The 13321-nt window shown below is 50.7% G+C and overlaps 3 protein-coding genes and 1 pseudogene across 4 annotated transcripts in view; 3 read left to right on the forward strand and 1 right to left on the reverse strand.

Annotated features, from left to right (window-relative positions):
- LOC309567520 (uncharacterized protein) overlaps positions 1–13321 on the reverse strand; it is a gene marked incomplete at its 5' end in the record, with an annotated part of 1161679 nt that overhangs the window by 333039 nt on the left and 815319 nt on the right. The gene's annotated exons all lie outside the window — the stretch shown is intronic.
- The window catches only part of LOC309566962 (uncharacterized protein), a 162345-nt gene that overhangs the window by 60038 nt on the left and 88986 nt on the right, over positions 1–13321 (forward strand). The gene's annotated exons all lie outside the window — the stretch shown is intronic.
- The window catches only part of LOC309566963, a 130751-nt pseudogene that overhangs the window by 28697 nt on the left and 88733 nt on the right, over positions 1–13321 (forward strand). The window lies entirely within an intron of this gene.
- Positions 280–13321, forward strand: part of LOC309566964 (uncharacterized protein) — a gene marked incomplete at its 3' end in the record, with an annotated part of 90765 nt that continues 77723 nt past the window's right edge. Inside the window, exon 1 of the mRNA XM_082272283.1 lies at positions 280–317. The remainder of the gene's footprint in view (positions 318–13321) is intronic.

A 13321-nucleotide genomic window follows, 5' to 3' on the forward strand; every position in this document is an offset into this window, starting at 1 on the left:
TGTTTTATGATATATTTTTGAATTTCCTTATCCAAAAAGATCAATTTCCAGAGTTATCTGTTTTTTTTAGGTATACCTTTGTTTTGAACTTAGCCATGTAAAATAGATATTATAGGAATGAGTATTATGAGATGTTTCTCAGGGCTGCAGTTCCTCTGAACGCCACAAGATGGAGATCTCACTTATATTCAGACAGGAAGTCTCTATGGAATACAGACAGGAAGTGATGTCAGGGACAGACAGGAAGTGATGTGGAACAAAGACAGGGTGTGGTACGAAGTAACGAGGAGACGTTGTTGGAAGTTGCAGTAGAGGAGGTAAGAAGATCTTATTTTCTATTTACACCCAGTAACCCCCCGTCATGTCCGTCCTCTTCCTCCATAGTCACTGTGACCTCTTTTATCTCCAGCAGATGATGATACACACATATATAGTGTGCAAACCTAGATTAACCCCTTCAGGGGCAGAACGTTTCCCCACTTACGGGGCCGGAACATTCTCTTCATTTTGGAGATAAATTCTAGTGTAGCACCACCCCCGCAGGAGCTGCTGATTATATTATTGGGTCTACACCCTGCCTAACAACCCAATCAAATTGGCTCGATCCCTCCTCAGGCACAACTGACCCAGAATAGGACTGGACTATCAAATAGATACACAGGTTGGAATACAATACTTCACTATGCAACAATACCTTGTTACCTTCTTGAATAGTAGTCCTTCTGGGTGACACAATGGAACAACGCACAAGATTGTAATTAACCAAACTTAGTTTACTATATATCAAATTGAATAGGGGAGATACAATACAATACAATACAAGTCCATAAAAGGTTATTTAAAACAGCTTTAAAAAAGGTAAAAGAATACCCCCACACTCCTCCTGCATTAAGGCTAGACACAGTACCAGGTAGGTGGGCCTATCTGAGTCCCTCCCCCAGAGTTCTCTTCTTTCTTGTTGATCTTCGCTAGCAAGGTTATTGAATAGAGCTCATTTGTAATCCAGATTAGGAATAAAGATCAAGAGAGAAAAAACAACGAGCTGTTAGTTGTCACCGCAGGGTGTCTGCGTAACTGAGCAATAACTTCTGCGAGAGAGATAAGCCTCTGGCAATTCCTTTACAGACCTTATTGTTTGTCTATGAGTCTCCTGAGAGAGTATGGTGATAAACCCCGGGGTTTTATCACCTCCTGCTGCGCTACCGCTATCTGTAGATAAAACTGTCTCTTCAGCAGATAAAGTCAGTTATTGGGCATGTGCCCTCTCACCAACAGAAGTTTCTCCTTCGCGCGCTTCCACTGCGGTCTCAGTCCTTTGGCTATATGCCAGCCGCGCGGGGTCCTTCTGGCGGATGACTTCCGGTCTCGGCAAACAGCAGTATGACCTCCAGGAATGTGCCTCGTGCTTGAGATGGGACGGTTCCACGTCGTCCCTCCAGGCTAAAAGGCTCTGGCCCAATATCCAGTGTCAGTCCTTCACTCTCGCTCGCTGGTTCCTCAGAGTCCAGCGCAGAAAGGCCCCCCCTTCGCGCGCTTCTCTCTTCCTTTAAATAACCTCCCCCATAGTGCCGTGCGGTGCAGCCGTGCACCCTGGATCTTGCAAAGCAGCCTGGGAGATGTAGTTTCTTCATCTTGTGAAAAGGAAGTCACAGCCCGGGAAATTCCATGCAGCTACCACTAGAGGGAGCCTAGTTCCTGGATCTTGCAAAGCAGCCTGGGAGATGTAGTTTCTTCATCTTGTGAAAAGGAAGTCACAGCCCGGGAAATTCCATGCAGCTACCACTAGAGGGAGCCTAGTTCCTTCCCACATATCAAACAGTGTCTTTAGGCATGTTTAACCCCGCTACACACTCCCCCCACTTGAGAAAACTTTGGTCCCCAAAGAGGTCAACAGTATGTACCCTAGTGCATAGGTTGGCATTATACAACAAAAACATTAACATTTTGCTGAAATAAGTCAATCTGAATACATCCAATTTTGTATTCTAATAGCAGTGCAACAGTAAAACGATAAAGTGCAATTAATAAACAAATAAGTGATTTCTACAGTGTTAATATAGTGCTGATTTCTAGTGCTTTTATATAGTGCTCCTTTAAAAAGCACATGTGCCTTTGCAATTTCTTAAACACTTACATCTTAAAGTTTGTGTTGAAAAAAAAACATCAAAAGGTGAGAAAGAGAAAAAAACATATAGTGAGGTCAGAGCAACAAAATGTGCGCAAACATTAACTCACAAAGTAAACCAAATTGTGAACATCAAAAACTGTGCTTATTATAATGGCCAAACCCAATATCCTTATGTACAAACCTAAATGCAAACGTTTTCTACTTCAATACTTTGTTCTCATGATCTCTCACAGACCCCCCAAAACTTGGGTGGCTTGTACAGTTGTGCCTGGGGGTGAGCTAGGGTTGTCCCCCACCAAATCTACAGTGGAGGAACTAGGCTGGTCAGGAGATCTTTTGGAGGAAAAAACAGCTTCTTCCGAACATTCACCCAATTGATCATAGGTCAGTCTCTTAGGTGGGTGAATGACTCTCCTTTCCCTCTGTTCCCGTGGAGGCATGCTCTCAGAGGTGCTAGGATCAGGCACTTCTGAGGATTCTTCAATGTCCCCCTCCTCATGTTCCAACACAGAGGAACCTGATGGTTCAAGAGAGGTCAGTTCTTCTTCAAAGAAGGGTGCAACCTCCTCCTCAGGATCTTCATCCTCAGCTGCTTCTTCTGGAAGCATATGAAAGGGTATGAATTCAGGGGCTTCTGCCCGAAGGGCTCCTCTATCAGCCAAGTCAGATGAAGACAGGGAGGCAGGTGTGGGTTCTGGCAACTGAGATGACCACAACCAGTCGGGTACCTCCTCTTCATCTTCCAAATCTTCAGATGGAGAACTTCCCTCTCCCTCATCTGGGAGCGTCGTCTGAGATCTGGTAACTGGTTTGGACCGGCGAGAAGTCGAAGGGGCCTCTGACAAGTCTTCCACAGGGGGCATACGAACCGCTTCAGAGAGAGGCAGCAAATGGTTCCGATGCCAAGCCTTCAATGGACCCACACTTCCTTCAGGCCGAATTTGGTACACAGGAAGGTTTGGCAGTTGCTTGCAGATAACATAAGGTTGGGACTTCCAGCGGTCTGCCAACTTGTGTTTTCCCGGGACACCCAAGTTTCTCAACAAAACCCTGTCCCCTGGTTGCAGGTCATGGATCCGAACTTTTAGGTCGAAATTTTTTTTATTCCGCAGTCCACGTTGATCAGATGTGGCCTGAGCCTTGTCATAGGCCGCTTTCAGACTCTTCCGCAGTCGGTCCACATATCCTCTATGCGATGCTGAAGAGGTATGATCAGGCGAAATGCCAAAGGCCAAATCCACTGGCAACCGAGCCTCCCTTCCAAACATCAGCCGATAAGGGGAATATCCAGTAGCATCACTGACAGTGCTGTTGTAGGCATGCACAATGGCAGCTACGTGCTTGCCCCAATGCTGTTTCTTCTCTGAGCTCAAAGTCCCCAACATATCCAAAAGAGTCCTGTTAAATCGTTCAGGCTGGGCATCCCCCTGTGGATGGTAGGGAGTGGTTCTAGTCTTTTGAATGCCTAACATATCTAACAGTCTCTTGATCAGTCTGCTTTCAAAGTCCCTTCCCTGATCAGAATGGAGGCGTTGTGGTAACCCATAATGTACAAAGAACTTCTCTACAAGAACTTTGGCTACCGTTGAGGCCTTCTGATCCCTTGTTGGGAATGCTTGAGCATATCTGGTAAAATGGTCTGTTACCACAAGGACATTCCCCTGGCCACTCAGATCAGGCTCTAAGCAAAGGAAATCAATGCACACCAGCTCCATGGGTCCCTGACTTTGTAGATGGCCCATTGGGGCTGCTTGACGTGGCAGAGTCTTCCTCTGTATACACCGGACACAAGAATGACAGTATCCTTCAACTTCGGCCCTCATACAAGGCCAGTAGAACCTGTCCCTGACAAGCTGAAAGGTTCTTTCGGGCCCCAGATGGCCATGATTATCATGAAGAGCGGCCAGAACTCCCTCTCTGTATTTAGCTGGTAAGAACAGTTGCCACTTCTCCTCCAGATCTTCAGATGGACCTCTCCGGTAGGCCACTCCTTCTCTGATCTGTAACCGGGTCCACTCTCTATGCAACAGACGGGCCCCCTGAGGGGAGTCAGTTAGAAGCAACTCAGGGCTCTGGATCTCCAGGGCTTCCAAGAGAAGTTTTCCCAAAGGGTCTTCCAACTGCTCCTTCCGCAAGTCCCTTTTGGACAGCCGGGGCAAACCCTCCCCTTCAACTTGGGTCACCTGGCAGTAGCATTTGGGTACTCCGATAGCCGAAACCCCAATCTCTTCTGCTCTTGACCCTCCTCGGGATCGAAATTCAGTTCCCTGATATAGGGCACGCACCCCTTCTGGAGCCAAATGAGTCCATTCTTCCGCAGGTTCCTGTGGAACATGCAACCTTCTGGATAGGGCATCTGCATCCCTATTTCCGATTCCTGGCCGATACTTCAGGCTAAAATTGAAGCTAGAGAGGGCAGCCAACCATCGATGTCCTGTTGCATCCAGCTTGGCCGTAGTCAACAGATAGGTGAGGGGATTATTATCTGTCTTGACAATGAATTCAGCTCCGTACAGGTAGTCTTTCAATTTGTCAACCACTGCCCACTTCAAGGCCAAGAATTCAAGTTTGTGAGTAGGATAATTCCTTTCAGCAGGCAGTAGGCTTCTGCTCACATAGGCAACAGGTCGCAGATGACCCTCATGCTCCTGATAAAGTACCCCCCCCAGCCCATCTCGGCTGGCATCAACATGCAGTTCATATGGTTTTGTGGGGTCCGCATAGGCCAACACAGGGGCAGTGGTTAGGGTTTCCTTCAGCTGGACAAAGGCCCCTTCGCATTCCGGGGTCCACTGATCCTGGATGGATTCCTTAGCCTTCCGGGGGCCTATGGTGGACTTCGCCGGCTTTACCAACTCAGGGACATCATCTTCTTCATTCTTCAGGAGCTCATTTAGGGGTCGGGCAATCTGGGCGAACCCCTCCACAAACCTCCTGTAATAGGAGCAAAAGCCCAAGAATGACCGGAGTTCGGTCACATTTGTGGGTCTCGGCCAGGAAGCAACAGCATCCAGCTTGTCCGGGTCAGTGGCCACCCCTTCTTCAGACACGATATGGCCCAGGTAATGGACCGAGGACTGATAGAATTGGCACTTCTCAGGAGAAAGTTTCAGACCTTCTTCATGTAGCCTCTTCAAGACCTTTTCCAACCTCTCCTCATGTTCTTCTAAAGTTCTGCCAAACACGATAACATCATCCAAGTATACCAGTACCTCTATCAAATTCATATCTCCAACGGTCCTCTCCATCAGCCTTTGGAAGGTAGCAGGGGCCCCGGACAACCCCTGAGGCATGCGATTGAACTCAAAGAACCCCACAGGGGTGATGAAGGCTGTTTTCTCCCGATCTTCAGGGTGCATGGGGATCTGATAATACCCACTCTTTAAGTCCATCACACTGAACCACTTCGCCCCTGACAGACTCTGTAGGGCATCTTCGATTCGAGGAGTGGTATACTGGTCTGGGATGGTTCTTCTGTTCAGCGTTCGGTAGTCGATACAAAGCCTCAAAGATCCATTTTTCTTTCGGACTACCACTATCGGGGAAGCATACGGGCTCCTGGATTCTCGGATAATCCCGATCTTTTTGAGCTCTGCCAGCTGTTGACGTAGATCTTCTAAGTCACCTAAGGGGACTCGCCGGACTCTCTCCCTGAAAGGCTTGTCCTCACTCAGGCGGATCTTATGAGTGGCGCTCCTGGCACATCCCACGTCAAACTCGTCCTTAGAGAATATTTCCCTACATCGAGCAAGTTGTGCCTTGGCCCTCTTCACCCATTCCGGCGGGAGGGCAGCGTTTCCAGAGCAAAGCTCCTCTATAACCGCTTCACCCTGTTCCTTTTCTTTGAAATCAATGGGGGCAACTGGGGTAGCCGGGTTGACTTGGCCCAGGAGCACTCTGGCCGGTACCTTCACTGGTGTAATAGAGGTGTTTCTGACACTCACTAAAACCCTTCCACGGTTTTCCTGTAACACCTTCAAAGGGATCACCTCAGGGATCACTTCTATCCCTCTCTGTCTCTCCTTTTGACCTGATTCAAAGATAATGAAGGGACCCGGCTGTTGCCATGTGAGTTTAACAGAAGCCTTAAAACAGGCCACCTCTCCTGGCTGTAAGACCTTTTCTGCTCTATCCAGCTTCCAGAGTCGTCCAACTCCTTCTGCGGGGGTCTCTTGCTCCAACACTAATCGTTGGTAGGCCTGCCGTAGCATGGGATGGATCCTTGGCGCCTGAGCATCTTGTCCCTGGACCAGTTGTATCAGAAGGCGCCTTACCAGGTCAGTGTTTGTTCCTACGATGAGAGAGCTTTTGTTGGCCCCGGGTGGACGAGGACAGACCACCGCTAAGGTGTCGAAGGTTTCCGCTTCACCAGCCACTGATGGATCAAAGGTCAACTTGATTGGCAGATACCCGTCATAGGGAAAACTTTGGGTCCCAATACCCCATATCTCCAGATCTTCCAACTTCTGCAAAGGTAGATGGGTAAGATATTTATCATAGAAGTCTCTATACAAAAGAGTCACCTGGGCCCCTGTGTCAAGGAGGGCTCTTGTGTAAATTCCTTCCACCTGAACCGAGACCACTGGGGAGGGCCCGACCAAGTTAGTTGGGAATTCTCTTGATGTAGCCTGGTTGTCTGATTCAGTTCTCTGTACCCTGGCCCTCTTCTCCTTTTTCTTCCTTGATCTGGGCCCCCGCTGAACCCGGTGTGCATTGACTTTCCTTCCCTCAGTAACCCGGAGTCTAGAACTGGGGGTGTTATATTTGGGTCTGACCCCCTGACTCAGTTTCCCTGATCCTGCACCACTTCTGGAGTCCCTTAAGACTGGCGGACACCCGGTTGACTCCTTCACCGGTGTCCTCTGAAGTTTCCCGCTGGCTCGCGAGGTTTCGCGGCAGCATTTCCTGAGCTGGGACATACCCTTCTAACATGCCCAACTCCCCCGCAGTTGAAACAAGTTAACAATCTTGCAGGCCGTGGCTCTGGATCTGTGCTGAGACTAACAGGTTCATCTGGCCTCTCCGATATACTCCCCTTGGGTAGAGTGGATACCTGACCAGTCAGGATGGACACCATTTCTATCAACTGAGACACTTGGGTCTTTAGGAGTTCAACTTGAGAGTCACCCTCTTCCACACTTATCACTCCAACCCGGGCAGTTGAGTCAAACTGCCGACTTTTCTTCTTGTTGTCCAACATAACCTCTTCCTCTCTGACCATTCGAATCAGATCGGGGTATTCTAGAATGCCGCCATCTCGACGAGTTCGTAACAGTATGGCAATGGGATCTAAAGGTTGAGCCCCTTTCAGAACCTGTCGTGCACGAGTCTCATCTATTTTCCGGTGGTCTATTCCTTTCTTTAACAGAATCTGGTGGATAATCCTATCCAGACGTTTAATGAATTCGGACAACTTCTCCCCCTCTTCTTGATAACAGTGGTCCAACTGGTAGAGAAGTTCAGCCGCGTTCTCCGTCCGACCAAACACATCTTGCAGAATGTCCAAATAATCCTGTGCAGTGCAGTTCTTCTTGCTAAGCTTTAGATTACGTACAGCCTCTAATGCAGGTCCCCTTAAACTCTCTGTGATTCTCTGCTTCTTGTGCTGTTCTGGTACCTCCCATTCCTCCAAAGCCTGAGTGGCGGTATCTAACCACTCTTCGAACCCATCTTCTGCTGAAGGCACAGGCTGTTTCCCAGAGAATGTCCGGAGCTTCCTATATCCAGTCATCAAATAGCTCGAGGAGTCCCTACTACATTTTGCCACAATCTCCCCAAGAACAGCACACAGTTCTGAGCTAAAAGTCGACAAAGGTGATGACTCAGGATGCCCTTCTTGGACACCTTTTTCTTGGCTGGATACCCCAGGGGTGGTGGATGAGGGACCCGCAATAGGAACTCCTGGATGTATCAGGAAAAGTTCTGTTTGGTCAGTAGTTTTTACACTGTTTCCGTTGAAATAATCAGGGACCCCCTTCCTCCACTCACACAGTGCATACGTGTGTGGGACAGTGGTGTCAGTTTTCATGTCAATCACCCAGAATTTCCTGTCTGTGGATAGTGCCCTCAAAACAGGGAGGAGCTTTTCTTCAGTCCAGGCTTCTCCCTTGATTTCAACCACCAGGCCATTTTCCACTATGACATTCTCTTCCTTGCACCACTCAGCAGCAGCGACAGGATCCATTTCTGCGTGGGAGGGGATTCTATGGCTGAGAGGGTTGTATTGCAGGACTGTAGAAATCCCGGACGAGCCCCCACGTGTAGCACCACCCCCGCAGGAGCTGCTGATTATATTATTGGGTCTACACCCTGCCTAACAACCCAATCAAATTGGCTCGATCCCTCCTCAGGCACAACTGACCCAGAATAGGACTGGACTATCAAATAGATACACAGGTTGGAATACAATACTTCACTATGCAACAATACCTTGTTACCTTCTTGAATAGTAGTCCTTCTGGGTGACACAATGGAACAACGCACAAGATTGTAATTAACCAAACTTAGTTTACTATATATCAAATTGAATAGGGGAGATACAATACAATACAATACAAGTCCATAAAAGGTTATTTAAAACAGCTTTAAAAAAGGTAAAAGAATACCCCCACACTCCTCCTGCATTAAGGCTAGACACAGTACCAGGTAGGTGGGCCTATCTGAGTCCCTCCCCCAGAGTTCTCTTCTTTCTTGTTGATCTTCGCTAGCAAGGTTATTGAATAGAGCTCATTTGTAATCCAGATTAGGAATAAAGATCAAGAGAGAAAAAACAACGAGCTGTTAGTTGTCACCGCAGGGTGTCTGCGTAACTGAGCAATAACTTCTGCGAGAGAGATAAGCCTCTGGCAATTCCTTTACAGACCTTATTGTTTGTCTATGAGTCTCCTGAGAGAGTATGGTGATAAACCCCGGGGTTTTATCACCTCCTGCTGCGCTACCGCTATCTGTAGATAAAACTGTCTCTTCAGCAGATAAAGTCAGTTATTGGGCATGTGCCCTCTCACCAACAGAAGTTTCTCCTTCGCGCGCTTCCACTGCGGTCTCAGTCCTTTGGCTATATGCCAGCCGCGCGGGGTCCTTCTGGCGGATGACTTCCGGTCTCGGCAAACAGCAGTATGACCTCCAGGAATGTGCCTCGTGCTTGAGATGGGACGGTTCCACGTCGTCCCTCCAGGCTAAAAGGCTCTGGCCCAATATCCAGTGTCAGTCCTTCACTCTCGCTCGCTGGTTCCTCAGAGTCCAGCGCAGAAAGGCCCCCCCTTCGCGCGCTTCTCTCTTCCTTTAAATAACCTCCCCCATAGTGCCGTGCGGTGCAGCCGTGCACCCTGGATCTTGCAAAGCAGCCTGGGAGATGTAGTTTCTTCATCTTGTGAAAAGGAAGTCACAGCCCGGGAAATTCCATGCAGCTACCACTAGAGGGAGCCTAGTTCCTGGATCTTGCAAAGCAGCCTGGGAGATGTAGTTTCTTCATCTTGTGAAAAGGAAGTCACAGCCCGGGAAATTCCATGCAGCTACCACTAGAGGGAGCCTAGTTCCTTCCCACATATCAAACAGTGTCTTTAGGCATGTTTAACCCCGCTACACTAGTAATTTGTTCCTCTAAACAAACATCACTGACAATAAATAGAGAAGACAATGACCATCCTGACCATACATGGCCTACAAAGGGCAATTATTACACTACACAGGCAGCCAATGAGCAATCATTACACTACACAGGCAGCCAATGAGCAATCATTACACTACACAGGCAGCCAATGAGCAATCATTACAATATGCAGCCAACACAATGATGGAGTGCAGGGGTCAGGAGTATGGAGCCCCTTACATTGCTGATCAGGAGGAAGAAACTATGAAGAATATTTTCCATCATTAGTGTCAGAGGGAGGAAAATACTGAGGGATCTGAGGGAAGTAGAAGAGCTGAGGGGTCTCAGGGGGGAAGTAGAGGAGCTGAGGGGTCTCTGAGGGAAGTAGAAGAGCTGAGGGGTCTCCGGGGGGAAGTAGAGGAGCTGAGGGGTCTCTGAGGAAAGTAGAGGAGCTGAGGGGTCTCTGGGTGAAGTAGAGGAGCTGAGGGGTCTCTGGGGGAAGTAGAGGAACTGAGGGGTTTCTGAGGGAAGTAGAGGAGCTGAGGGGTCTCTGAGGGAAGTAGAGGAGCTCAGGGGTCTCTAGTGGAAGTAGAGGAGCTGAGGGGTCTCTGAGGGAAGTAGAGGAGCTGAGGGGTCTCTGAGGGAAGTAGAGGAGCTGAGGGGTCTCTAAAGGGAAGTAGAGGAGCTGAGGGGTCTCTGAGGGAAGTAGAGGAGCTGAGGGGTCTCTGTGGGAAGTAGAGGAGCTGAGGGGTCTCTGAGGGAAGTAGAGGAGCTGAAGGGTCTCTGGGGAAAGTAGAGGAGCTGAGGGGTCTCTGGGGGAAGTAGAGGAGCTGAGGGGTCTCTGGAGGAAATAGAGGAGCTGAGGGGTCTCTGAGGGAAGTAGAGGAGCTGAGGGGTCTCTGAGGGAAGTAGAGGAGCTGAGGGGTCTCTGAGGGAAGTAGAGGAGCTGAGGGGTCTCTGAGGGAAGTAGAGGAGCTGAGGGATCTGGGGAAAGTAGAGAAGCTGAGGGGTCTCTGATGGAAGTAAAGGAGCTGAAGGGTCTCTGAGGGAAGTAGAGGAGCTGAGGGGTCTCTGAGGAGAGTAGAGGAGCTGAGGGGTCTCTGGGGGAAGTAGAGGAGCTGAGGGGTCTCTGATGGCAGGAAAGGAGCTGTAGGGTCTCTGAGGGAAGTAGAGGAGCTGAGGGGTCTCTGGGGGAAGTAGAGGAGCTGAGGGGTCTCTGAGGGAAGTAGAGGAGCTGAGGGGTCTCTGGGAGAAGTAGAGGAGCTGAGAGGTCTCTGATGGAAGTAAAGGAGCTGAGGTGTCTCTGAGGGAAGTAGAGGAGCTGATGGGTCTCTGAGGGAAGTAGAGGAGCTGAGGGGTCTCTGGGGGAAGTAGAGGAGCTGAGGGGTCTCTGAGGGTAGTAGAGAAGCTGAGGGGTCTCTGAGGGAAGTAGAGGAGCTGAGGGGTCTCTGATGGCAGTAAAGGAGCTGAAGGGTCTCTGAGGGAAGTAGAGGAGCTGAGAGGTCTCTGGGGGAAGTAGAGGAGCTGAGAAGTCTCTGGGGGAAGTAGAGGAGCTGAGGGGTCTCTGAGGGAAGTAGAGGAGCTGAGGGGTCTCTGGGAGAAGTAGAGGAGCTGAGGGGTCTCTGATGGAAGTAAAGGAGCTGAGGCATCTCTGAGGGAAGTACAGGAGCTGAGGGGTCTCTGAGGGAAGTAGAGGAGCTGAGGGGTCTCTGGGGGAAGTAGAGGAGCTGAAGGGTCTCTGAGGGAAGTAGAGGAGCTGAGGGGTCTCCGAGTGAAGTAGAGGAGCTGAGGGGTCTCTGTGGGAAGTAGAGGAGCTGAGGGGTCTCTGGGGGAAGTGGAGGAGCTGAGGGGTCTCTGGGGGAAGTGGAGGAGCTGAGGGGTCTCCGAGGGAAGTAGAGGAGCTGAGGGGTCTCCAAAGGAAGTAGAGGAGCTGAGGGGTCTCTGAGGGAAGTAGAGGAGCTGAGGGGTCTCTGAGGGAAGTAGAGGAGCTGAGGGGTCTCTGATGGCAGAAAAGGAGCTGAAGGGTCTCTTAGGGTAGTAGAGGAGCTGAGGGGTCTCTGGGGGAAGTAGAGGAGCTGAGGGGTCTCTGGGGGAAGTGGAGGAGCTGAGGGGTCTCCGAGGGAAGTTGAGGAGCTGAGGGGTCTCCGAGGGAAGTAGAGGAGCTGAGGGGTCTCCGAGGGAAGTAGAGGAGCTGAGGGGTCTCTGAGGGAAGTAGAGGAGCTGAGGGGTCTCTGAGGGAAGTAGAGGAGCTGAGGGGTCTCTGATGGCAGAAAAGGAGCTGAAGGGTCTCTTAGGGTAGTAGAGGAGCTGAGGGGTCTCTGGGGGAAGTAGAGGAGCTGAGGGGTCTCTGTGGGAAGTGGAGGAGCTGAGGGGTCTCCGAGGGAAGTAGAGGAGCTGAGGGGTCTCCGAGGGAAGTAGAGGAGCTGAGGGGTCTCTGAGGGAAGTAGAGAAGCTGAGGGGTCTCTGGGGGAAGTAGAGGAGCTGAGGGGTCTCTGATGGCAGTAAAGGAGCTGAAGGGTCTCTGAGGGAAGTAGAGGAGCTGAGAGGTCTCTGGGGGAAGTAGAGGAGCTGAGAGGTCTCTGGGGGAAGTAGAGGAGCTGAGGGGTCTCTGAGGGAAGTAGAGGAGCTGAGGGGTCTCTGAGGGAAGTAGAGGAGCAGAGGGGTCTCTGAGGGAAGTAGAGGAGCTGAGGGGTCTCTGGGGGAAGTAGAGGAGCTGAGGGGTCTCTAAGGGAAGTAGAGGAGCTGAGGGGTCTCTGAGGGAAGTAGAGAAGCTGAGGGGTCTCTGGGGTAAGTAGAGGAGCTGAGGGGTCTCTGGGGGAAGTAGAGGAGCTGAGGTGTTTTTGGTGGAAGTAGAGGAGCTGAGGGGTCTCTGGGGGAAGTAGAGGAGCTGAGGGGTCTCTGGGGGAAGTAGAGGAGCTGAGGGGTCTCTGGGGGAAGTGGAGGAGCTGAGGGGTCTCTGGGGGAAGTGGAGGAGCTGAGGGGTCTCTGGGGGAAGTGGAGGAGCTGAGGGGTCTCCGAGGGAAGTAGAGGAGCTGAGGGGTCTCCGAGGGAAGTAGAGGAGCTGAGGGGTCTCCGAGGGAAGTAGAGGAGCTGAGGGAAGTAGAGAAGCTGAGGGGTCTCTGGGGGAAGTAGAGGAGCTGAGGGGTCTCTGATGGCAGTAAAGGAGCTGAAGGGTCTCTGAGGGAAGTAGAGGAGCTGAGAGGTCTCTGGGGGAAGTAGAGGAGCTGAAGGGGTCTCTGAGGGAAGTAGAGGAGCTGAGGGGTCTCTGGGAGAAGTAGAGAAGCTGAGGGGTCTCTGGGGTAAGTAGAGGAGCTGAGGGGTCTCTGGGAGATGTAGAGGAGCTGAGGGTTCTCTGAGGGTAGTAGAAGAGCTGAGGGGTCTCTGAGGAAAGTAGAGGAGCTGAGGGGTCTCTGGGGAAAGTAGAGGAGCTGAGGGGTCTGAGGGAAGTAGAGGAGCTGAGGGGTCTCAGGGCGAAGTAGAGTAGCTGAGGGGTCTCTGAAGGAAGTAGAGTAGCTGAGGGGTCTCTGAGGGAAGTAGAGTAGCTGAGGGGTCTCTGAGGGAAGTAGAGGAGCTGAGGGGTCTCTGGGGGAAGTAGAGGAGCTGAG

The sequence above is a fragment of the Pelophylax lessonae genome (genome assembly GCF_965119305.1).
Source record: "Pelophylax lessonae genome assembly, chromosome: 11".
Classification (NCBI taxonomy): domain Eukaryota; kingdom Metazoa; phylum Chordata; class Amphibia; order Anura; family Ranidae; genus Pelophylax; species Pelophylax lessonae.